The sequence below is a fragment of the Nycticebus coucang genome, chromosome 9 (assembly GCF_027406575.1).
Source record: "Nycticebus coucang isolate mNycCou1 chromosome 9, mNycCou1.pri, whole genome shotgun sequence".
Classification (NCBI taxonomy): Eukaryota; Metazoa; Chordata; class Mammalia; order Primates; family Lorisidae; genus Nycticebus; species Nycticebus coucang.
The window spans coordinates 69641303-69668604 of record NC_069788.1 but is presented as its reverse complement, the minus strand read 5'-3'; the positions used below and the strand labels follow the sequence as shown (position 1 = coordinate 69668604).

The window sequence follows — 27302 nt, the reverse complement described above, 5'->3', positions numbered from 1 at the left end:
CATGTCTATCATATAGTTTCTGGGACTCACCTTTTCATATGTTTTCCTTTTTATAGAGCAGAATACATCTGTGTCACTTACAAAGCATCAGTGACGCTCCTACATTTGCTTTTTAAAAATATTAACAAATGGTGGTTGAGAAAGTATGATAAAACAGTGGCCTTGGCCAGCGGGAACAGTAAAGTGAAATCATTCCAGCTTAACAGTTTGGAAAGGAGAAGGAATTTCCAAGTGACAAAATTTAAAATCCCAGGACATGGCTTGAGTGGCCTGATGCAGATCCTATACCCACCACTGGGCCAAACACAGTGAGTGGTGTTGAAAACATAACATCCAGCACAGCCAACCCCTTAGAACAGAAGTCCCTGATCTTTTTGGCACCAGGGGCTGGTTTCATGGAAGACAGTTTTTCCTTAGACCGGAGCAGGAGGATGTTTTTGGGATGATTCAAGCTCATTACATTTATTGTGCACTTTATTTCCATGGTTATTACATTGTAATATTTAATGAAATAATTATACATCTCACCATAATGTAGCATCCGTGGGAGTCCTGAGCTTGTTTTCCTGCAACTAGATGATCTCAGGGCTAGCACCCTGGCCTCTGCTCCACCTCAGATCATCAGGCATTAGATTCTTAGAAGGAGGGTGCAACCTAGATCTCACACGTGCCGTTTACAGTAGGATTCATGCTCCTACGAGGATCTAACGCTGCTGGTGGTCTGCCAGGAGGCAGAGCTCAGGCAGTGATGCTAGCGATATGGGGATATGGGAAGCGGCTGTAAATGCAGATAAAACTTCACTGCTTTCCTGCTGTTTGCTGCCCGCTATGCAGCCCAGATATGGGGGATCACAGCCTGGAAGTATGTATGTATGTGGGGGGGGGTGGAGATCTGTTATCAAAAAGGAAGGGGAGTAAAAGAACTCTGGAGGAAAGAAACATGTCCAACAAGAAGAAATAATGGGCACCACAGTCTTGTTCAGAATGTCTAAAGTCAGCCTCAAATGTTGTACCACTGGTCTTTTCTCAGAACGTTCTTCTGGAAATACCAACATTCTTATTTTACTTTAATTTTTTATACATTATTTCAAGAAATATTGATTTACTAAGAGCTTGAAATGTGCAAAAGTATTAAGAAATATGTTGGAGATCTCCTGTTATCTAAAATATGAGCAGAAGATAGTTGATCTATTACATAAACATATACATATAGCAAAGGAAACAATGTAAATATCAAGTGCACAGATATTGCCCAGAGACGAGAGCTGGGACACAGACTTTACCGAGGACAACTCTGAGGACTGTGACATAAGATTCTTCACGCTGCTGGCAACAGGCCATCTAGGGTAAGATGTATAGGGATCAGGTCTCATTTACACGCTTGCAGGCAACTTAATTGAGTATCCTCCTGGTTGAGAAGAAAAGTACAGCAGTTTTAAAATCATATTTTAGAAGCATTTCTTAAAAGTTATGGGAAGCTCTGAACAAGATAAACTTCCATTTGACTAGCTAAAGTTTTTATATCTTGGAAAAAATATTGGAACCTGTGATTTACTGAAGCTTTCACAATCTATCAAATTCACCAAAATCAGCAAGTTCAAATGAAGCACTGGAGCAGAAAGTAGGAGTTCATTTGGGTGTGAGATAGAGCATATAAAACAGAGAGAAAGAAAATACAGACATTAAACTTGCTGTGCTGGAGAAAATACTTCCCACCCAACATCGGACCTGTCTTTGAAGCCGGGTAGTACAGTATTCTGTGTTAAATGCATTTTATGGAGATTTGGAGAGGATTTGAGTAAAGGCTACTCCAATAAATGATTTACCAGTTCTAATAAAACATCAAGGAAATTGCTCAGATTGTATCTCAGGCCATTTAAAACAGAAGTTTATAGAGGTTTCAGCAGCCCCCATATCCTCAACCCTACTTTAAAAAGAAATGTGTGTAGTGGTTAATTATCCCATATCGCAGCACCCCTTTTTTTAATAGTAGCAATTTCAAGAGAAAGAAGAGCTTGGAAGTCAATAAATAAGTATGATAGCCAAGGGGGCTGGGTGCAAAAGAGACAGAGAGACAGAGAGATAAAGAGAGCTGTGAGTATGTACTGATCAAATATGTACCAGGTTTGCCAGTGCCTGGAGAGCCCTAAGTGACCAGACGAGAAGATTCCTGCCTGCAGCTTTTTTTTATTTTTAGTGAAAAGAAAAATAAATGAGTTAATAAATGTAATAAATATAAAGATTAAATTTTAAATTGCGGTAAATATTTTAAAGAAAACAGAGTGATGTGAAAGTAAATAGATAGAATAGAGGTGGGTCCTCCTTGGTGCAGAGAGTCAGGAAAGGCCTTTGGGGAGGAAGAATTGAGCTGAGACCTGCAATGTGTACAGCTAACCACACCACCAAGAACGGAGCAAACATTCTAAATAAAAGGGGCGTTAAGTGCAAAGGTGCTGATGTCAGAAGCTGCTCAGTGTGTTTGAAGAACAGAAAGGAAGGCAGGTGTGGGAAGAGAGAAAACATCTCACAGTGACCAATGTCCTCTATTTCAACCTTTGGAAATACATTTCCTTGAAACATATTATTAATGTTAATAACAAAAGCTGCCCTTCTAAGAGTCTACATGTTCTAGTCACCATACAGGATATCTTATGCACATTATCTTTCAACTTTCACAAGGACCATCAAATTCCACAATGCAGACATTCTTATTCTAGTTTGATGCAAGAAAAATCCTTCAAGATTACACAGCAGTGACAGAACTGGAATTCATGCTTGGTTGATCTAGCTGCAAAGCCTACACCTTTTGAATTTCTTTAACTTGTTTATTTGTTCAACAAATATTTGTTGAACCCTATTCTGTGCCAAAATGTGGTAGATGGTGTTTCCAAAGATGGACGCATGGTATGTTCCACTCCAACACAATTTTTTACAATGTCACTTTTCCACTCCTACATCATCAAGAGGTAGAGTCTGTCCCTTCTCTGGCTGGCCCTGTGACTTATTTTGATGGACAGAAGAGGTTTTTCATGATGTTTCCTGACTGAATTTCCAGCCCCTCAGAATTGTGAGCAAATAAAATGGATGTTTCAAGACAATAAGCCCTCAGTTAATCCAGCATGCAATAATAGGTGGCCAAAATGGATCAAAAGCCCAGCCCAGTAAGGGAGATGAGCTTATAAATATCTTAAAAATAATGTGAATATCCCCATGTTTATCACAGCACTATGTGTAATAGCTAAGATGTGGAATCCACTTAAGTGTTTATTGACCCATGAATAGATAAAAAAAAAAAAAATACAGAATATAAACACACTGGAATATTCTTCACTCTTGAGAGAGAGAGGAAGGAAGGGAGGGAGGGAGGAAATCCTGTAATGTGTGACAACATAGACGAATCTGGAAGACTTTATGTAACTGAAATAAGCCAGGCACAAAAAGACAAATACTGTGTGCTGTCACTTAAATGAGAAATATTAAAAAGTTGAACTAACAGAAACAAAGAGTAGAATATGATTACCAGAGGCCAGGAGATGGGAGGTTTGGAGGTTGTTGGTCAAAGAGCACAAAATATCAGCTAGATTAAAGGATTAGGTTCAAGAGACTCATCAGATAACATGGTGACCATGGTTAATAACAATATATTGTATACTTAGAAACTGCCAAGTGAGTAGATTTTATGTGTTCCCACCATAAGAAATAAGTAAAGGAAGTAATTGATATGTTAAATAATGTGATTTAGTCATTGCACAATGTATACGTATGTGAAAATATAATGTCATATGCCATAATATATATAATTTTTACTTGTCAATTAAAAAATAAATAACTTAAAGCATTTAAAAATAATGTGAGTGGTATCATGAGAGAATAGTGGAGAAGCATCTAAGTTGATGTCAACCAGGGATGAGCAAACTATGGAGGGAATGACTTAGATAGTAAATATTTTAGGTTAGTAAATATTGGGCCACATTGATTTTGTTCCAGTGACTCAATTCTGCCATTGTAGGGGAAAACTGCTGAAGCCAGTAAGGAACCAAATGGATATGTCTGAGTTTCAGTTAAAATTTATTTACAGACAGAGAGGGAGGACAGGTTTTGGCCCCAGGAGTTGAGGTTGCCAGTTGTTGGTATGACCTGGAGCCTTGGCATTAGCCAGAAAGGACTTCAGAGGTGTAATGCTTGAGAGTTGCTTCTTAAAAGATCAATCGGGAATTGAAGCTCTGAGTTTTTAAAAACTCTTTTAAACTCAATGTTTAAAATAATAACAGAATTTTGACATTGCATATTCTGAACTCTAAAAGGTCATTCCTGAAAAACAACTGGGAGCTGAGTCATCAAAGAAAGCCTGGAAATAGATGGAGGGAGGCTGAAGGAGCCTGGGTACTTGATGGAACTTTCCCTCCAGTCCTGGTGAATCTCAAACAGGGATCAAGAACTTAGCAGTCTGCCCAACAGAAGCTCTAGCCCTGTCCTCTTCACACTGCAGAAAGCTCCTGGGACTTCTGTTCTGGCAGTTATTTTATCTAATTAAATCTAATGAGTGCAAGCCACCCTCCCCTTAGTGACTATCACAAACTGAGTTTCTGAAGAACAGGGAGCATGTCTTTTTCTTAGTTGAAAAGAGCATCTCTTGTATATTTTTTAATTTATGGAAGAGGAGTGCATATTTCCTGCCTTCTGGGATCTTTGCTTTCTCTTCCTGCCCAATGCCTCTTAGGCACAGACCTGTTTCTCTTCAAAAAATAACTCACTGTTCAGGGAGTTAACTAACCACACTCTGTTACCTGGATGCTTCAGGAAAGCATGGAGAAAGCATGTAGGACTCTAAGCAAAAACCAGTAGGAGTTGTAAATAATGAGACTGGGAGAAAGAAAATTGAACTGTTATCACTTCCTCCAGATGGCAGTTCCAACTTGGAAGAGTGAGAGCAAACTCTTCGGGAACCAATCCATCGGGCAGAGAAATCCCAGTGAGAACACTATCCTGGGAATGGATCCTTGGGCCCGATGGGATCCAGGGGAGCAGTGATGATTGTGACTAGCTACTGAGCTGCTTCTTTCCTAGGTTACTCTCTATGTCCCACCCCACTACCATTAACAGACAGCACCATCACACCATCTTGTACTCTTTGCCTCTGAGAGGCTTCATCACCCCCTGTCTTAGGGCTTTTTTCGTATTTGTTATCTGTGCATTCACATAAACAGACACACTCATATACACCACCAGGCAGAGAGAGTAGTAATTATGACCTGCTTGGATCTGAAGTGAACTAAAGATTCCATCATATGTCGACTGCAGCTACCCCCGCCAGCCACAATTCCATCTCTAGCTTCTGCCCCCACAAAAGTGCCACCATTTATTAGCAGCCTTCTACCCAAGACTTGGCTCAAACATTTTCTAAGAACTTTCTGCATTCTCCAGCAAATTTGGCCATCATCTTCTTTATTTTCCCAGGCAGCACTTTGTGCAATTAAAAAAAATACCATTATTATATCACATTGGTGTTTTTAAACATCATATCTTTCACTGGACTATGAACTTTCCCAAGTCAAGGTAGGTCTCCTATAACTTATAATGGGCATGCAATCAATATTTTTTGAATAATTAAATAATAAAAGAATAGACTGAATAAAGATTTATTGGATTCAATGAATTTTATATTGAAAATTAAAAGACAAGATACAGTCACTCACCAAACTGAAAATCGGTATTCCTCCAGTTCTTCCAAGTAAGATATATCCTGTGAACAATCCTCAGGGTCTCTGGTTCTCCAAATAGTTGATTTTTCCTTCTCAGAATGATCAGTCAGGCTATCGCCCTTGTCAGAGAAATTATTAATAAAAAATGAAAAAAATGTAGCATTATTAATAGCAGATAGAAAGTTCACCTGGTTTCAGTGACATTTTCCCCAGAATGACTTATATCATAAAATAATTGAGCATAAAGCGTCATTAGCCATAATTTTTACATTGAAATTATTGTTTCACACTCTATATTCTCTCAGTAATAGCAGAGAGTATTGTGTTCTCACTTTTGTATTATCTCAGTTATCTCATGGAATGGTTAATGTTATGAGAGTGAAAAACATACATAAGGTTATAGCATTTGCCTTTAATCAAGACCTCTGGTTGCAAGCATAAAAAAACACAGATTAAAGTAGCTCTCAGCAAGAAAGGAATGTGAAGGAAGGTTTGAAGAACTAGTCCACAGAGAAAGCAGGGAGGGTGGATTTACGGAGCATGAGAACCAAGGGCTTGGAGGTTACCAAGACTCTTTTCACCTTTGTCCCCTGCTTCAGCAGGTCACTTCATTCTAACATTGTCACCAATAGCTCCTGAGTCCTACAGCCAAGACTACCAACAGCACAAATTTAAGTTCAGGACGTACATATGTCTCTGGAGCTAATTTTCTAGAACTTGAGAGAATTGTGTGAGCCTGATAATGTCCAGAAGACACACCGAGTCCTGTTGTTCAACCGAGGATTCTTGGGAGCCCAGCTATGGTGGGGAGTGAAGAGAGGAAACAGTGTGATTAGCTGGGTTCTTCTTTCCTCTGTTCCCACAAACAGCTTAATTTTTACCTGTTTTATGTATTTGGATGTCCTGTAAGATTTTATTACAGATGCTACTGATAAAAAGTAATTTGAAAACAGCTAGTCTTAAAGAAGCAGAAAATTAGACATGACTTGCATTATAAGATAGTTAGGTTAAAACTCTTCTTTCCTTTTCTTTAGATTTTTCTCCAATGTTTTTAATTAGTATGTGTATTTATAAAAGGCCAGTTGGTTGAAACTCCTTGATATCAGTTCATGTAAATTTTAGCATGACTCTGTAGTGGAATATTCTGCCATCACAAAATATTACTTTAAACTTTGAGTTGGCAGGTGGGAGTAACCAGGCAAAACATTAGAGTGAAACTCGGGTGAAGTAAATGTCATCAAATCCCTGGTGAACTCAACAAGGGTCATTTCTTTCATTATGAAATTGACTGATTTGACTACTTTAAGAACAAAATCCAGTTTTGACAGCCATCAAATTAAATGGCCTTTTATTGTGTCCCTTTTTATCTTTCTTAGCTTTCACAGCTAAGAATTATACCAATGGAATTATTTTGATCAGATTCTTCAATGTCGATATTTTTAATTACTCCATTCCTAGGTAAAAATAAACAGTATCAAAATTCCTTAAAATTTTTGAGAGCTTTTAATTGTCTCAACTAAATATATTTCACTGGCACACCTTGCCAGGCTGCTGAAAATGTGCCTTTTGTATTTATATTCTAAATTTAAATTCATTTCTTTAGGAGATGTTTAGATATAATCTTACTTGATAGAACTTTGAAATGGCTACCAAGAACTACACTGTAGATCTGGGTTACCCACCAAAGCTTCTGATTTGTTGAAGTATGGGTGTTTCACAATAGAGAACCTTAAATTTCTATTTGGTTAATCTACAAATATCTATGGTATTTCTTCAAATTAAATTCATGGTGGAAATGAGACATAGTATATTTCTTTGTGTCTTTCACAACACCACATAGTAGATGCTGAAGAAATAGATATTAGAGGTCATTTCATTAAGTATTAATACTTACATTACAATAACAACATTACCTCTAGTTGCAAAGTCTGAAACAGTTAAAACCTATGAATTCTAAAAATTGCAAATATTTTCCAGACATCAGCATCTTCTTTAAGGAATATCTACATTAATGCACTAAATTATTCTTCAAATGGGTTTTTTGGAAAACATAAAATCCTAGAAACTAATTCATCTCCAAAAAAATGAACAAAAATGTAATAAAAACCACAAAGAAAGAGAGTTTTGATTTCAAAAAGGAGGTAAATGTGCACAGGGAAATTTCCAGGTGAGTTTCAAAGTTGTCCAAGCTCATGACATGTAAGCCTGTTTAATTGAGTCACATGGTATGAGTTTAAAGGTTTTCGCCCCTTTGCCATAATTCCTTTTATGGGCTAACCAGCTGGTTCTTAGGGAATGGTGAGGTTGAAGGGACCAGTGACAGGGTAAGTTTCTGTATGCAGAGGGAGCTTGCAATTCACAGGCAGTGAGTGACACCAGCACAGCAGAAAAGCCTGACACTGTCAGCACAGTGAAGCTCCACTTAGCAACAGCATTTCTCCTCCAAACCCCTTACAGGGTCTTTGTGTGGGTCTCTGGGAAGAATTGTTCACCTGCCCATCTGGCTAGATGAAGGGCAGGGGGATTGCTTTCATCAAAAGAGAGAGCCTTAGAAAAAGGAAATAGTGAATAAAGGGCTGAATCCCCAGGATTACACATGCTTTTGAACTGCCCTGGGAAGATCAGAAAAGAGCAGCCGTGGGAGCTTTAATGCTGGCCCGAGAGGTGCTCACTATTTTTTAAGAAGGCAGGGGAGGAAAGTTTGGGGTGGAAGCACTCTGCTAAGAGGCTTGTGTTAATAAGATCATAGAATTGTAAGTCATAGATAACAACAACAAATACCAGGTGCATCTGAAGTATCAAAGCAAATAAATATAGCACAATGCTCATTTCCATCAGTGCTGTTTTTATCATCCCCACCCCCAAAGTCATAGCTCCAAATTAAATCCAGCCTAAATCCTGAGACCATCCAATAGGAATACTGTTTCCCCTTCCTTTAATTCATATCTTATGTGTTTACCAAAGAATTGTATAGGACAGGCTTCCATTAACTGTATCCAGGGAAAACAAAATATCCCTGGAGACCACCTCCAGGACGAACTCCCTCGGGCTTTGATTTCTGTCCACTGAAGGACAGCTAGCACCCTGGCTACTTGGAAGATTGTTCTCTGATCGCTTTCATTTGAAAAACTTATGCTTCATGTTTGAAATTCAACAGTAACTTCATTTTCACATAACCACTCTATGAATTGCCCAGGTTAAGGTCCTTAAAATTTATTGAAGAGCCAAATTAATTCCTGATTCCAAGAGAAGAGAGGAAAAAATAAATAAAATGTTTGCACTGGAGGACAGAGTTTCAGACTGATACTGTTTTTTTTTTTAAGAGGGAGCTATAGCTATGCTTAGAAAGTGGCATAACTGCCCTTCTCCACACGCTCAGCTACTTATAATTTGGGTGTGTTTCTGGCTGTGCCTTTCTACAGCCCTGAGATTGCTGACACATACATCATATCAACATATACAAGCTGCCTCTGAAAGCCATTCAGAGTGGTGACACCTTCCCAATGTGCCTGACCCTTGTAAGTCTACCAAGCAATTAATTGACTTACAAGTTTTGGAACCTAGGACTGCATTAAAAATAGAACTAAAAACTCATGAATAGGACATGCAAACTCAGGAAATACAGGGAAGAATTTTAAGTTTTTAGGGTGAATATATTATTCATCTCCATCTCACCTCCTTTGGCCTCATCCTAAAGTTTAGGTCAACAATTGGTATGAGAATTTTACAAGGCTAATATTGGAGCCATAATATCCTAGAAGTCTCGTGAACATATCCTTTCTTTAATTTCCCAAAATGTATACATAAAAGTCTTAATACATAATAGTTCATTAAAATGAAGAGAGTTTTCTTCACCCATTTTTTGTTCCTTCCTAATGGGTTGTCTCTAGGCTACAGAGAGGGACCAGAGGGGTTAACAACCCTCTCATTTCAATTTTCTAGCGAGGCTGAATCTTCTGAATACTGAGAACTCAAAGTCACTTGGTCTAGGTAGATATAAAATTTGGAAATAGTTAATAACTAAAATCTGGATCTGGTAGTATCAGTCAAATAATTTAACCAATGTTTTGGAAATCCAGGATACTTAATTTATTTAAGGTTATTGAAATAGTTTCTATGCAGATTTCATGGCAGCCAGGATCATGCGAAAGAAATCACTGAAACACAGTAAATCAAGACATGTTTTAATCATGTTGCTCAAGTTGGAAAGGCTCTTACAGCTTGATTAATCTAAGTAAAGTCTTCAATAGCTTGAAGAACTCTGATTCCAATGTAAAAAATATGTAATGCCTTTGCTGATTTCTTCAATCTCAGCTGCTTTACAATGTCTTGCACCTTTTTTTAATTTAATGTTTTATTAAATCATAACTGTATACATTCATGGGGTAAAAAGTGATGATTTGACATACAACGTGGAATGCTTAAATCAAACTGATTGACGTAACCATCACTTCACTTACTTGTTTTTTGTGGTAAGACATTTATAATTTACTCTGAGCTATTTTAAAGTGTGCATGCATTGGGCACAGTAGGCGAGATCCCACCAAATGCCCTCCCTCCTCGTACCAATTTCCCTCTGCCCTTCCTCTCCTCTCATCCTGCACTTTAAAGACTACTTTGAACACCAGCTTACTTTCTACCTAGAAGTACATTTTAGGAAATCATAGTTAATAATGAGGGCCTGATGTTTTTATGATATTTTGAAAGCCAACTTCTATGGCCTTCATCTTACCTTAGAATGTAATTCAGGGTCTTCTTTTAAGAGATTGAGATCACAGTCCATAGGGCAGGGTTCAGTTTTGTTAGAAATGCTTCCTAGGGTTAAAAACAAAAAGGTGGGGAGAAAACATGATAGATTTTCACTTCGGAGACTATGTAAGCTTACACTGCTGAAATCTAAGAGCTTATGTAAGACCTAACAAATGGAAATTAAAAAATAACAATAATTCTGAGGAGGCTCCAAGCTGTTCTGCGACCCCAGTTTTAATTCAGTCAGTGTGTGAACTTCAAGTAGAACTCTACCAGCAGCCACACCCCGGGGATGTGATCTACAAACAGCAGCCGCCTCTGATCTGTTTTCCTACCCTTATCGGGTAGGATTCTCTATCATCAGCTGCATTTCTGGGATCACATTTTCAAATAAGCCCCCTTGTACCTCATACCAATGGTTCAATAGAAACCCTTGAGATTAAAGTTTTGTTCTCTACCTACATCTCACCTGAGCTCTCTTTTTTTTTATATCTTTCATGACTTCTTCTAGATCAAGGTGTCTCAGTCTCAGCATTAGTGACTTTTTGGTTGTGGCAGCTGTTCTGTGCTTTGTCCAGCAGCATTCCTGACCTCTATCCATGATGCCAGCTGCACCTGCTCCCCTCCCCCAAACCCCGCCCCACAGCTTACACTTGTGACAAGCACAGATGTCTCTGGACATTACCAAGTATTCCTTGGAGGACAAAACATTCCTAGTGGAAAGCACTGTTCTGGGTTGCCAAATCCTTGAAGACAATGTGGCTTGTTAACTTTTATTTCTCTTATAATGTGTCTACCACAGCGCCCAGCACAGAGTATTTTCTCAACAAGTGTTTCTTAAGTTATAAATAAGATAAATAAATAAATAAATGGAACTATCATGTGAGTGGGAATTACAACAGCTCTGTACCTCTCAGGTCACTGACTTGACCTCTGACTTCAGTGAACTCATGTGCCAAGACCCACCTCCAGGGTCTTATGACAAACATCTGGCCCAGAAGCTGCTAGGGCTTAGACAGCCACAGCTTTGATGAGGAGGTTGGCCTGATGTGTTTTTTCCAGAAAGGATGCATGTCACCATGAGCAGTCAAAGCCTGGTTTTCTGTCCTTGTTTCTCCCTCCGGGGATTGAATGCCCTTGGATTGTTGCCCTTGGAGACATTTAAAAACAGGATTTCAGTAATATAAAATTGTGAAGACATGGGGTCCATGTTAGCATCCTTCAGAAATCTTTTCCTCTGAAAGAATGACCCCAGCCTCAGTCTGTGTGGCTCATACATTTTGAAAAGTGATAGTTTCATTGCATCCTTTAGGTTTTGACCTTGCCTCCAATGTACCGTGGCATGCGGAAGGCAGATGCTGAAAAAATATCCTGCGTAAGGGAAGTCAGATGCATCAGGCCTCCCATCCCGGAGATGCCTGATCCCATCTCTGGAATGAGGTCATAGAAACCTTGGGAAGAGCTTGCTTACTTTGAGTCTAAAACAGAATCTGATGGAGTGAGGTTGCTATGGTCAAAATCAAGACAGAAAGGGAAGAGAAGAGAAGCTACTGGAGAAAACATTTGTATTTAGGCTCTTAATATATCATTCTTTCCAAAGTCTTATAGTTTAAATTCTTACAATATAGTTGCTACCTGGAATAACAAATGTGATATAATAAATAGAATGCATCTTTTAGCATTTTCAAAGAACTCTGTATGTGTCTTATATTATTTACTTCACACATACACATAAAATGTTAAAATAGGTGTTATCCCATTTAACAGATTTGGAAATTGAATCTCAGATAGATGAAAACTTCCTGCAAATCAACTTCCTTCCTAACAGTGAAAAATCTGAAATTTAGTCCCAGCTCTATTTGACATGAAAGTCCACACATTTAATCCTTCTGTTGTATCTTCCTGAGAAACTGCACCCCATTTTCCACTTACATGCATTTGTAAACATTGGACAATGTGTTTGTTTTATTGCTGCTAGAACAAATTACCACAAATTTTTGACTTAAAGCAACATCTATTACATCACATTTTTTGTGGTTCCAAGATTTAGACATAGCAAGGCTAGCTGGTTTCTCACTTCTGTCTCACAAGGACAAAATCAACTTATCAGTCAGGGCTGAAGCCTCTCATCTGGGTCTTGGGATCCTCTGGAGTCTTGCTGGTTTGGCAGGACTCATTTTCTTCTTGTGCTTTCCGTGTGGTCCCATCTACCTTCAGTCAACAGCAATAGATCGTGATCCTTTCGTGCTTTGAAGCTCTCTAACGTCTCTTCTGCCACCTCAGAAAATTCTCTGCTTTTACAGGTCCATGTGATCAGTTTAGGTTCACCCAGATAATCTCCCTGTGACATGTAAAGATTCTGGGGATGACAGCTTGGAAATCTGGGGAGACCATCTTAGAAATTCTAATAAGTAGGAATCATTTCTGATTTAACAGGATTTATATTCTTATGTATTATTAAAGAGTAGTAATGTTGTGCCTATTAAGCTAATAAAATCTCTACCAAAGTGATAGACTCTGAAAAGTCTTTAATATTTTCTTTCTTCCTATGTAAAATGTCCTTTGCTCTAAAAGTGATTGTTCTGTCTGTAAATATATAAATAAAATATTATATAGACATTAGATAATTATTTTTTTTCTCTCTCTTTTTGTTTTATTGTTGGGGATTCATTGAGGGTACAATAAGCCAGGTTACACTGATTGCATTTGTTAGGTAAAGTCCCTCTTGCAATCATGCCTTGCCCCCAGAAGGTGTGGCACACATTAATAAATATGTTACATAATAATTCTGTACATTAATATAAATGTATATGTAATACAATATTTTACCAAATTGTGATCATACTATATACATACTTTGCATCCTTCTTTACATTTAATATATTGTATTTCCTACTTATTATTAAATATTCCCCTAGTATGATTTTTAATCACTGCATCAGCATGCATCATATGATTTTATTTAACCATTTCCTTTGGCTAGATATTTATATCATATTGAACACATATTGAAAGAAATTCAATGTTATTTTCTTAATGAGTATCTAAAATAGATAGATATATAATCTATACAAGAATAATAAATCAAACACCTAGAATCAAACACTTTTGTCTTTGCACTCTAAATAAAATTCTCAAAATTCATACTGCAACCTATAATGTAGGAAAGTATCTAATTATCCACACACTTCCCAAAACTGTCACCTTATTTTTCAGTTTTTGCCTACTTAATAAGCACAGTAATAACATTCCATTTTTACTTTAATTTGAAATCCCATACATCTAATAAATGTGAATATTTTTATGCTGAGCATTTATGCTTTTTAGGTTGTCAATTCCCTCCTATGCCATTTCCCCAATTTTTTTTTCAGCTAGAATATTTAACATTTTCTCTGTGTGTGTTTTTGTTTGTTCATTTGTTTGTTTGTTTGTTTTTTGAGACACAGTCTCACTATTTCGCCCTCAGCAGAGTGCTGTGGCCTCACAGCTCACAGCAACCTCAAACTCTTTGGCTTAAGCAATTCTCTTGCCACAGCCTCCCAAGCAGCTGGGACTACAGGTGCCTGCCACAACACCTGGCTACTTTTTGCTGTTGCAGTTGTCGTTGTTTAGCTGGCTAGGGCCGGGTTTGAACCCTCCAGTCTCTGTGTATGTGGCCAGCACTATAACCACTGTGCTATGGGTGCTGAGCCTTCTTTGTGATTTTTATCTTCCCATATTAAAGATATTTACTCAACCATACATGATAGTTCAAATATTTTCTCAGTTTGAAATGTCCCTTTTAACTCACTTGAAAATTGTATGTGTGTTTATGTGTGTGTGACTGGAAGATGTTTTCAGTCTTATGTAGTCATGTGTATCAACGTTTTCCTTCATTGTTTTTCCTTTTGCTTGTAAGATTGCAAAATCTTTCCATGCGACATCATATCAGACACAAACTGTAAGTAAAAAAAGGAATCATGAGATTCCTGCATGATTTTCTTTTCATACTTTCCCTGGGGAGCAGCCATGGCACCTGAGTCCTGCTGACACCTCTGGGTCCGAGGGGCAAAGCACAATTGACCTTCATCCATCTGGGAGATCTTCCTCAGATTTCCTGTTTTAGGACTTTGTTCTTCTCCACACCACTCTGACTCAAAAATTTTCTGTTTTCCATGAATTTTTCTATTCTATTGTCATCCACATCTAATCATTTGCCATGTCCTCTTCTACCTCACTAGTTTTATCGCTATTCTTTTCTCCCTCTACTGCAACCCTGGCTTGAGCCTTCACCACTTCCCAGCTCAGCATGTGCAGGCTGATAGAGACTGCTGGGCTGAGATAAGTAGATAGCTAGATAGGCATACAAAAGTTACAGACTTTCAACTGAAAAAGAATCATACCATATGCCTTTTTACAAACTTGTATTTGTCATTCAATAAGAAATTATGGCCATTTCTATCAGTCACAAAGAAATATTAAATCTATCGCATTTAATATTTTCCTTAAAATGGTATTTTACCTTGATCTTGCTTCCTATCTTTCATTTATAACCTCCTAGCCTCTCTCCAGTTCACCTGTCTCACATAATCCATTTTACTTTCTCCATGTTCATATAACCAGTTATACACACATATAGATGAACATATGGACATACACTTTTCACCCTTGTATAAAAATATTATATATTTTATATGCTTCCCCATATTTTTTCTCACTAAACAATATCTGATTAAATTCCCTTTAAGTTAATAATTACGGTTCCAATTTACTCTTTTCAATGACTGCGTAACGTAATACAGTACAATTGTAGCACAATTTTTTAAACCATTTCCTACTAATGAAGAACATTCAGTTTTCTTCTTCATTTTTATTTTCCATGTATAAAAAAAGCTATAATAAAATCCTTGTGCCTAGATCCAACCATACTGGTGCTTTTATTTCTAGGGGTAGAATTTTTCAGGGTGGAATTTCTGGGCCAAAGAATTTTCCTGTTTTAAATGTTAATTGATGTTGTCCCATTGCTTTACAGAAGATTTTTTTTTAATACATTTTTTTGACAAGCAATACAAAAGCAAATTTATTTCCCCACATCCTTGCCACAAATACATCTCTTTTGAATTTGAATGATCAATTTATTATGCTATTAGAATATGATCAGAGGGGGTGGCTTCTATTATTATAGGTTGCCTATATCCCTCACATATATTAAAACCTTGTTACGATTTATAGTCAACTGGTCTGTTGTATGATATATATTGGTTGTATCACTATTACATTTTTTCCCTAAATTATACTTTTATTACCAAATACTTTTCCTATTTAGATCTTTTTAAACCTTAAATGTCAACTTGCCTGATGCTGGTATTACCTCTGCAGCTTTACCTGCACTTTAATTTTCTGCTATCACTTGATTCACCCATAGGTGTTCAACTGTTCTTCAACACTGTCTTATGTGTGTTTACTGTAAATACTATAGTACAGCTGGGATTTCCTTACTAAATCAGCTTGAGAGTATCTTTTACATATTATTATAAAAAATGATTTCTTTTATCAATTTTACTTTTCTAATTCCTCCTTTCCATTTCTTTGCATTCTCAATTTTCTCGTGTCAATATTCATTTCTCTTTTCATTTTTCTTCTACTGTGCCTCTCTATTCAGTTATGATTACTTTCATATCCTCAGAACTGAGAGTCCTATAGACAGGGAGCAGGGCTAGGAGTGCACTGCCTGAAGCCTGTCCCAATGAAGGAGTGACAGACCAGACCAAAGGGAGGGACTCCTGGCAAAGAGAAGCATATGGACAGGGTGTGTCCACCGAAAGTGCACAGGTGCCCCATGGAAGGGGTCAGCTGTGAAAGCCTGACAACGCCTGTGGCCCCACCAATACCAAAGCCTCTCTCTGCCTCCAATCCCAGCCCCTCAGCAGGGATCCCCTATAGGGATCAATAGCCATGATTTGCAAGATGGAGAAGGAGTAAAAGGACAAAACTCAGAAAGAGGAGAATGCAGTCATGCTCTGTCCTCCCTTCTCAAACTTTAGGGGCAGCCTAAAGGAAACTGGGAGCAGGATAAAGTCTCTAAAGATGTTGAAATTTATTATTATTATTATTATTGTTCAGACTAGACATATGAATCAATAATGCAAGCCTGGAGGTAGGGGTGGTAAGACACAGGAGGACTGTTGGTTCACCACAGACTTCTTACATAAGAGCTTTCATCTCCTCACCCTTACTCTGCATGATACATTCCCGTGAAAGGGCCAGGGCAAGGACCATCTCATTTCCTGCAGCTTCTAAAAGTCATCATCAGATGAGGATGTCGCTAGCAGCTTTGCAACTGCACACCCTGCCTTACTGTAACCTCAATGTAACTTCGAGTGCCACTGACTTACGTTTGAAGAAGCTTTCTCAGAGTCCATATGAAGGGATGTTTCTTTAAGATCCTCCAAAGTGATTAGAAAGCTAATCATGTAGGAGGCAGGCCCTTGGCTGTCTCTGGAATGTCCTGGAAGGGACCTTGGAAGAAGAAAACAAGATAAGTTAATGTGCATCTCAGTTACAGGTTGCACCTGTTTTCTCAGACAAATGTCTGAATAAGTTTTTGTGGTTGCTCTGTCTGGTTTCTTTGTACTCTTATCATATAAACCATTGGCTGCCAATTAGTTTTATGATTAGAATGTGTATGTGCAGAACTTAGTATTATTAAGAGTATATAAGCTTGCAAGAAATAAAGTTAGATGCTGTGTGCTTGAATAAGCTGCAGCCCTCTGCTTTTCCATAACATTCTGACTGCTGGTCTTATCTCTGCAAACTCCGCCACGGGACCATTTACTGCAACACCTTACCCCTGGCTAAATTCAGAATATCTAGTTCCAACTGATATTTCTTAAATCCAAGAATTGAATTTATAAGTAATAAAATGTACACATTTTAAATGTACAATTCAATGAGTTTTGACAAATGCATGTAACTCCCAGATCAATATTTTTATATCATACCAAAAACTTCTTTCATACCCTTTGTGATCAGTCTTCCTCACCCTCACCCTCACCCCCCAGGCACACACACTGCTAGCAAACACTGATCTGATCTCTAGCACCATAAATTAGAATTCCATTACAATAGCTCAAAAATACAAAATTATTGGCTCAGCTGTGGCTCAAGCGGCTAAGGCGCCAGCCACATACACCTGAGCTGGCCAGTTTGAATCCAGCCCAGGCCCGCCAAACAACAATGATGGCTGCAACCAAAAAATAGTCGGGCATTGTGGTAGGTGCCTATAGTCCCAGCTACTTGGGAGGCAGAGGCAGGACAATCGCTTGAGCCCAGGAGCTGGAGGTTGCTGTGAGCTGTGGTGCCACGGCACTCTACCCAGGGCAACAGTTTGAAGCTCTGTTGCAAAAAAATTTAAAAAAATACAGAATTATGCAGTATTTACCCTCTTTATCTCTGACGTCACTCAGAAAGGCATTCAGAGATTCATCTGTGTGGAAGCGCTTATCTATTGACGTCTATGTGACTGTTTCACAGTTTTGACTGTTGTGAGTATGGCTGCTATGAAAATGCATTACCGAGTCTTCTTGTAGACACGTTTTCGCTTCTTTTGGCACATACATAGGAGTGAAATTACTGGATTATTTTATAAATGTGCCAAGAACAACAAGCAACAAAAATGTTTTGTTTCATGATTTTCATTGTCTGGTATTCAAGACTGTCATGTCTTCCTAATCTTTGACTTGAAGTCCGGTATTGGATTTCTGATGGTAAATATTAACGTGGTCACACCAGCTCTCTTATATAGAGAACTTCCATAGTATGCATTTTCCTGTCTTCTCACTTTCAACTTATTTCTGTCCTTAACTTTACAGTGCATCTATTGTAGACACCATACAGTTGAGTCTTGTTTTGTGAATCTAGATTGGCAATTTCTGATTTTAAAATTATTTAGCCCTGAGATTTCATATAATTAGTATATATTGACTTTGTCTACTATTTTGCTATTAATTTTTGTTTTGTCTTTTGCTTTTTTTGTTTTTTGGGTTAAGTCTTTCCTGCCTTCTTTTGGGTTACATAAATATGGTTTTAGCCTTTCACTTTATTTCCTCTATTTTCTTGGCTGTGTCTTTTGGGTTGGTGCTGTTTGCAGCACTCAAGGATGTGCCCCCAAATTAGCCTTGGCTATCTAGTGACTCTAAATAGGAGTCAGTACTATAGAATTCTACTCTTCAAAGCTGGTGGTTCTCTTTACCCACTTCATACTTCTTACTTCAGAAACCTAGTAACCTCACAATCGTGGAATTCCCACCTCCCCACCACATCCTTTAATCCTGTGTCCTGCCTTTTACTATACATGCTTTATAACCCCACCTCATAATGACATTTTATTTCATTTTAAAAGTAAATTGGATTCTAAGGAAATTATTAGGAAAATTAGTCTTTCATATTTACACATATATTTGCAATTCCGGCATCTTTCCATTCCATTGTATAGATCATTTTGTATCATCTTCTTTCCATTTAAAGAACATATTTAAACGTTTTTTTTTTGTTTGTTTGTTTTTGTTTTTTTTAGAGACAGAGTCTCACTCTGTCACCCCGGGTAAAGTGCTGTGGTGTCATAGTTCACAGCCACCTCAAACTCTTGGGCTCAAGAGATCCTCCTGCCTCAGCCTCCTGAGTAGCTGGGACAAGTGCCTGCCACAACACCTGGGTAGTATTCTATTTTTAGTAGAGATGGAGTCTTGCTCACATTCAGGCTGGTCTCAAACTCCTGTGCTCAAGTAATTCTCCTGCCTTGACCTCCCAGAGTTCTAGGATTACAGGCATGAGCTGCCGTGCCTGGCCCATTTTTAAACATTTTCAATAGTGCCAGTCCAATGGAGATTCTTTCAGCTTTCCATCATCTGAAAATGTCTTTATTTCACCCTCATTTTTAAAGCACATTTTTTCTAGATGCAAAACTCTTAATTGACATTTATTTTTTTCTCATTTAGATATACCATTACGGTGACTTTTGGTAATTGTTTCTGATAATGTTAACCATGTTTCACTTCATGGTTCCCTTGTCTACAACATGACTTTTGTTGTTTCTTCTTACTTTCAGTATTTTCACTTTACCTGGGGTGTGCTACAGTTTACTATGATACTCTTAGGTGTGATTTTTTTTTTTTTGGTATTTATTCTTTTGGGGTACACTGAGTGCACTCAACCCATATGAATCAATATATGTCATCAAGTTTAGAAAATTTTCAGTCTTTTTTAATGTATTTTTTTTTCCATATTCCTCCTCTCTTTTCCCTTCAGACTTCCATTATGTAAATCATACTGTCTGATACTGCCCTATGGTTCTCTGAGATTCTCTTCATTTTTCTTCCTTTTCTTTTTCTTTTCTATATTTCACTCTACTTACTTTCTATTGTTCTGTTAGGTTTATTTGCTATTTCTCCTGCCATTGTAATTTGCTGTTATGATTATCCAATATATTTTTCACTAAATTCTTAGATTTTCAGTTCTGTGGAATGTTCAAGAAATAGCTTCCATATCTCTGTTGAGATACCTAACTGTTCATTCTTAAAGACAGTGAGTGAAAGTATTTTCTTTAAATTCATGAACATATTTATAATGAATATTTTAATATCTTTCTCCACTAAATTTAATATCTGAATCATCTTGGGATTATTGTCACTTTTTCTCTTGCCTAAGGTTAATATTTTCTTGGATTTTTTTTGCATGTCTAGTAATTCTAGATTGTGTAACAAACATTGCAGAAGACTCTGGATTCTGTTATCTTCCTCTCAAAAGTATTTTTTTTTTCCTAGTGGGAAGTTCTATTACTCTCTAGTCCTTTCAAACCTATGTAGGCTTTAATTTACATTTTGTTACAGTAGATTATAGCAAGGGGACAAGTGTTTCCAAGTCACTCTTCACAAAAACTCAACCTCCAAATTTCTCTGCTGGCATGTCTTTCTTTGGGCAGGTTGCAAATAAGCCACTCTATAATAAAGTTTTTGTTCTTTTTTCCTAATATACAGATTTTTTTTTTATTTCTCAATTTGCTGATCAAATTGATAATGAAGTATTAACATGAATCTCCTGGTTAGACTTGAACTCCACCTTTGTTCCAACTTTACTCTCTTCATTCCACTCTCAGATCTATCTATAGTAGCCACTAACAAATAGCCACTTCACAAAGCTTCAATTAGTCTTGCTATGGATATGTACAGTATGACCCTCAACTAAGGAATCATGGGGAAACTTTTATACTGAAATCCCCTGTGCTCTTCTTCCTCTGCAGAGTCCCACTGCTTCAGCTTCATTTCAACTTCTTCAGCTCAGGGGACTTTCTCTTCTGGAACTCCATTTTTACTCTACAGATAAAATGTTGTACCTAGGTAGAGGTCAATGTTCACCTTGTAGAGTTTGCTCATAAGTTTCTCTTCTCTTAGGAAATCACAGTCTATGCTTCCTAATGGCAATTCCTCAAAGCAAACACTTCATATATTCTCTCCAATTTAATGGTTCATTATAGTAGAAGAGCTAGTACAGTACCAGTTATTTTACCATGACGAAAATCAGAAATTGCAGTAGTGTTTAATGTTTTAATTAAGAAGTAGAAATGAATAAATGAATTTGTCATGGGCTAACATGCATGCTATGTGTTAGTAATGTATGTGGGTTAATCATTCTGAAAGTCCACTTTATTTCACAGAAGTACAACTCAATTTAAATATCAGATCCTTTATATTGAGAAAAAGACAAAATGTTTACAAATAACATTAACCTGCTGATGCCTTGGGAATGTGTCAGCTGGTATCACCCAGAAAAAATAAATGGAACAATCATAGTTTTAATAAAACATGAGGTACACAAGGAAAACACTTGTCAAAATTGTATAATGTTACAGTACCCTATCTATACATAAATGCTAATTTTTATAAAAGTGTATTTTTCTTATGTTGTGCTAATCTTTTTTACTTGGCATATTTCTAATGGTTTTTCCAAATGACCTTTGTAAAATTAATCAAGGATCTGACACTGTCCTTTGGAGAAATACAAAGAAAGAATGCTACTTATAATAACTTTTGCATGAAAAAGTCATAAAATGGCAAAACAGAGAAAACATTAATACTGAAAAAAATTAAAGCTTGAAAATAGAGCCAACTGAAAAATGTTGCCTTTTTGTCAGTAATATTTTTATGGGTCTCTGAAATTTTATTTCTCCCTTTTTTTATTATACCATGGCTTTATTACTTGAGATCAGATAGATTTCTCAAAACAATTTGCTAAGTAAACTAAACCACAATTTTTCAAGACCTCTAACAGTGAGAAGCATCTCAAATTAAAGATTAATAAAATGTATAAAAAAGATGTGCAAAAATATAAATACAAAGAACCTAGAAAAATGCCTGCAATTAGACAAGACAAAATCTAAAAAGAAATTAAATTTCGTTGTAATATATTTTCTATTCTTTTCTTTGAGAAAATTACTACTGAAGTGAGGTTTTTTTCCCCCTGTAATTTAAATGGTAAGCTGCCAGATGTGTGTCCTATGCTTGAAGAGTCGAAGCTTTGCATTATTTAGCATATTAAGAATCACAGAATTTTAAAAAGGGCTTCTTTATTGCCTCAAGGTTCTAATTAAGTAAACCTTAGCCTGGTACATTTAAAACTTGCAATACATGAGATTTTGCTCTTGTTCCTCCTGTAGTCAAATAACATCTATATAATAAATATGGAAAATCTTTAAGATGATATAATTTTTTTTCGCTTGAGGAATTAAACCTATCTATTATTTTAAGAAGTTTTTAATAGAGGCCAGCAATCTAACAGACAACTAAGGATTCAAAATACTCCCTAATCATTGCAAGTTGCTTTTCTTATTTATGCCACAGAATGTATTTCATAAAGGCAGTTTGAAACTATAAATCTCCCTTTTTCCTTACTCCTCTGCTTGTGCTGTGGTTCCAACTGTTCCACTCTTATAAGGCAAAGGCAATTCTAAGAAGCAAAAAGAGGGTCATCGTTTTTTGGATAAATATTATGGTTTCATGTGTTTATGTGTGTGTACATGCATGACTATTTGTCTGTGTTAAATGTATGATCACATAGCACTAATTAGTTGCCCTTTCAGCAGTTTCTGAAAAGTGTTTCTGCAGCTAAACTGAAAACCATAATCAAATGGAAGTTCTGGAGGCACACAACATTCATAAATCATAACCTTAAATACAGTTATTTTTGCCATTTTAGAAAATGTCAAAGGTGTCAACTCTGTCCAAATATACCGCTTAACAGTGACTATTTTAGTAAATTGACTTGAAATGCATTCAGCTAACTGACAGTTAGAAGCACATAATCTAGTTCACAGTACAAATGAACAGTTGAAAGGCCAAAATAAGCACAAAACTACAAATTCGCAGTAACATGTTGCTGTGACCATGGCTGCAACCACCGAACACAATCTTAGTATTCATGTGTTTATTTTATTTATTTTTTATTTCAGATTAATATTGAGGTACAAAGAATTAGGTTACAATGTTTGCATTTGTTAGGTGACGTCCCTGTTGTAGCTGTGTCCCGTACCTCAGAGGTGTGCCACATACCCTTACACTGTGCCCATTAGGTGGGTCATGTGCTTATTCACATCAGAAATAGATGCTCACACTTACGAAATTGTGATTATTTTAAAAATTAGTTTGTGGTGAAGAAAAATGTCTTAACCACATTTAGAACTATGTTCAAATATCTAGTGGAGGATCTTAGGACTAGAAATGAAAATAGAAATTACCCAAATGCAAGTAATGAGTTGATAAGATTCTCCTTTATCAACATAGCAACATGGCTTGAACCAATCAAACATTAACTTTATAGATGCTGCAAACATGAACAGATAAGTGCTATACTATCAAGAAACATGAAAGTATCTTATCTTCATGGGAAGAAATCAACAAATTGATCTTCAAAAATGTAACTATTGACAAAGGGCAAGAATTATAAAATTGGAGCTTAGGTTTGGCAGGATTATTCTCTTCAAAGCCCAAAGTGTCTAATAAAAGGTAGAATGTAACTAATATTTTAGAAACGGGTTTCCTAGAAATGTTAAGAATCTTAGTGCTTTAATATTTGGCAATAGTTTAATATAGTTGGCAGCAAGAACGCAATGAAACAATCCCTACATTTATTCTGTCTAAGCCACTAAGCCACAATCTTTCCACATAGGCCCTTAATACAGGTTATGAATATCAGCAGTTGACTGATTGCAAATAATATAGTATACCATTGTTTTGTAACCTTTTTAAAATCATGGCACACTTGAACCTATGGGTAAATTTCTGTGGTACACTTAAATTATATTGATCAAAAAAAAAAAGGAAAGAAAAGAATACTATGCTTTAAACATCTTTCAAAAATCATTTAATTAATGATCTTTAAATATTTTTGCAGCACAGCTACTATCCTCACATGACACACCAGTGTGCTGTGGCACAGGTTGAAAATCACTGCCTAATACTTACACAATATTTTTCAGCTTATAAAAACATTTGTATACATTGCTTACTTAATTAAAGTTATTTTAACTTTATTGCTAGCACAAATTTGCAAATAGTTTTGCCATCATACCAATCTAGTAGCATTATCAAATATCTTGCATTATTAAGATAAAATACAGATGTACACATGCATGTCTTGCCTAATGAAATTTATAATGTAAGAACAAGAATATCCTTGATTATTCTTTCCAAAAATGACATTTAAACATCATCCATTGCTGCCATACTTAAGAAGATTCCATCCTTTTATGAAGATCAGCTTCTGTTTCTTCATTCTTAGAAATATTAAACTCTCCATCGTAAGCACAATGAAAAAATTCAGAAATTTTAATATGCTACTCATGAGCTTTCCCTGGTTATCATCAATTAACACTTTCACTGAACTTAGAACATATAAAGCTAGTTGGAATAATAAATTATCTTACCCACTAAAAGAAATGTATAGGTAGGGATAGAGGGAGTCACTGTCTAATACACAATTAAACAGGGTGTAGATCTACCCAACTGTGTATCTAATATTATGGAAATCCACTCAGTCACATAGGGATGAGCACCTACTACATGTATGACACTTTGCAGAAAGTACCACTAATATTCAAGTGAGGTCTGTTAAGTCACCTTTACAGGTGAAGAAACAAAGATTCAGAAATTAAAAATCTTGATAAAGGACATTAAATGACAGAGTCAAAATCTGAATTTAAGCCTCTCTGCCATGCATATGCAGGTTCTATTCCTCCACTAAATTTTCACTCCTCTGGATTCTCTCTGTTGATCCCTTGCTACACGTTGCAAATGGGAAGAGATTAGAGCTGCAGGGTGATGATCTTAAGAGAAACTAGTTGACACGAAAACCAACAAAACCAGTATTGTAACTCAATGACCTTGCTGCAGATGCACAGCTATTCACACTAGACAGAAGAGAAAAAGGCATAACAAAACTGCAGAAAATACGAGTTTTGTTTTTTTCTTATGTCATTGAGAAATGTCATTGACATAAGAATGGCTTGTCTTCTTATGCCTCATGTCATTGAGTTCATACTACATGCAAAGCTTGACAGTTTTTAGGGTGCCAAGGTAGCTACCAGTTTTAAACTCTTCTCCACAAATCTGCTTTAAAACACTTCGGTGAGTAATAATATTTATCTTAAATTTTACCTCCTCCTTTGGAGACATTAAGTGAAATAAGCCAAATATTGCATGATTCCACTTACACGAGGCACCAACAGGAGGCAGATTCAAAGAGACAGGAGGCAGAATAGAGGTGACTGACGGGAGCCAGGGGAGAGATAAATGGGGACTTACTGAATGGGTGTGGAGTTTCAGTTTTGCAAGATGAAAACGCTCCAGATATCATTGATGGTGATGGTTGTACAACAGTGTAAATGTATTTAATGCCACTAACCCATACAGCTAAAAATTTTTTAAATGGTAGATTTTATGTTACTATATTTTACCAAAATTAATTTGTTTTTGTTTTTTTTACTTTTGGATTTCTCAATCCCTGAAAAAAATGCTAAAAACCTTTGAAAATGCTGACAAAAATCAAAAAACAGGAGGACTTCAGTTGGGAAAAGATGGATAAAGTCAGTTCTCCCTTGTCCTCCCTTCTCAGTACAACTATAAACCCTGGAAATAATGCAAAAGGCCACCAGAAGAGAACTCTGAAAGGTGTAAAGAGGGCAGCAGAGTGATTGGAGATTCTAGGACAGGAGTGATGACGGGAAGCAGCACATAATGACAGGAAGACGTGACATCTCCCAACCTCACCCTATCTGCAGATAGTGGTTCAGATTGGTTCATTCATCCCTCCATCAAAGGGAAGTTGCCCAGACAATACAAGGTAAGGCCCACAGCTCCTGTGAGGAGAATAGTCCTAGAGTCAGGGAAAGTATTCTCCTTCCCTACTGCATGAGACATCCCCCTCCACTGATAGATAGCATATGGCTGAGGAGTCAGCAGGAAGATCCCACCACAAGTGCCTGACACAAGAAGCCTCATAACGTCCTCAGGCTAGAGACTGCCAAGGCTAGAGACCACCTTCTCTCACCCTGAAGCACCAGGTGGCCCTTCTTGGGGGAGTGCTTTCTGTCCTCTCAGGCATCACTAGCAGAATTCACTGGAAGACCCAAAAGCACAGGTTGAGTCCTACAGACCAAAATAATACAATACAGGAACTAAAATGAAAGTGTTGACCTAAAATAGTAAAAAGTTAACTCCAGAAAACTGTGATATACATAGTGTTACATTCAGAGGAATCACTATGAAAACTACACAAAGATGACTTCAAAAACTATAAACAAATTGAGATGGAATCCTAAAAAGTGTTAAACTAATGCACAGGAAAGCAAGTAAAGTAAAAAAGAGAACTGAGAAACAGGTGAAACAATGAGAAAACAATGTTAAAATGGCAGACTTACACCTTAACATATCAATAATTACCTTAAATACACATGCTTTAACTATTTAAATTACAAGGCAGATATTGGCAAAGTAAATTAAAAACACATGACCTAACAAGATCTGATTATGTATTGTATACCAAAAACTACTTCAAATTCAATGAGATAGGTAGCTTGTAAATACAAACAAAAATAATGGAGAAAAAATATACCAGGAGAACATTAATTTTTTAAAAGTAGCCTTGGCTACTTTACATCAGATAAAATAGACTTCAGAATAAAGAAACTTAGCAGAGAGAATATCATATCACAATTAAAGTACCAATTTACTAGTAAGACATAACTTTCATACTCAAGAGCAAGACAAGGATGTCTACTTTCACTGTTAACCTTAGAAGTAGGATTTAATACTCACTTTTCATCAAATGATAGAAGTTTTATACAAAGAATCAGCAAGAATATAGATGATTTGAATAACACAAAGAACAAACAAAATCTAACTGAGAGATAAATAACACACACACAAATACATACACTTACCTATGTGTATATAAGCACTCCACTCAGTAACAATACTCAATATACAATGTCTAAGTGATCACAGGTCATTTACAAATATATTGTAGGCCATGTAACAAACTTCATCAAATTTAACAGAATTAAAATCAAACAAAATATGTTCTGGGAATATAATAAAAATGAATTAGCAATCACCAAGAGAAAGAGAAAAGAAACCTGTTAAATCCATGGAAATTAAATAATTCTCTTCTAAATAATCTATAGATCAAAGATGGTATCTCAAAGGAAATAAAAATAGATATAGAACAAAATTAAATAAAAATGCAGCACATCAACATTAATTGGATGCAGCTGAAGCAATGCTGAGGGCAAAATTTACACTAAATGCTTAAATTGGAAAGAAA

At 36.7% G+C, this 27302-nt stretch overlaps 1 pseudogene; it reads right to left on the bottom strand.

The window, feature by feature from the left end:
• The window catches only part of LOC128594742 (uncharacterized), a 223602-nt pseudogene that overhangs the window by 45976 nt on the left and 150324 nt on the right, over positions 1-27302 (bottom strand).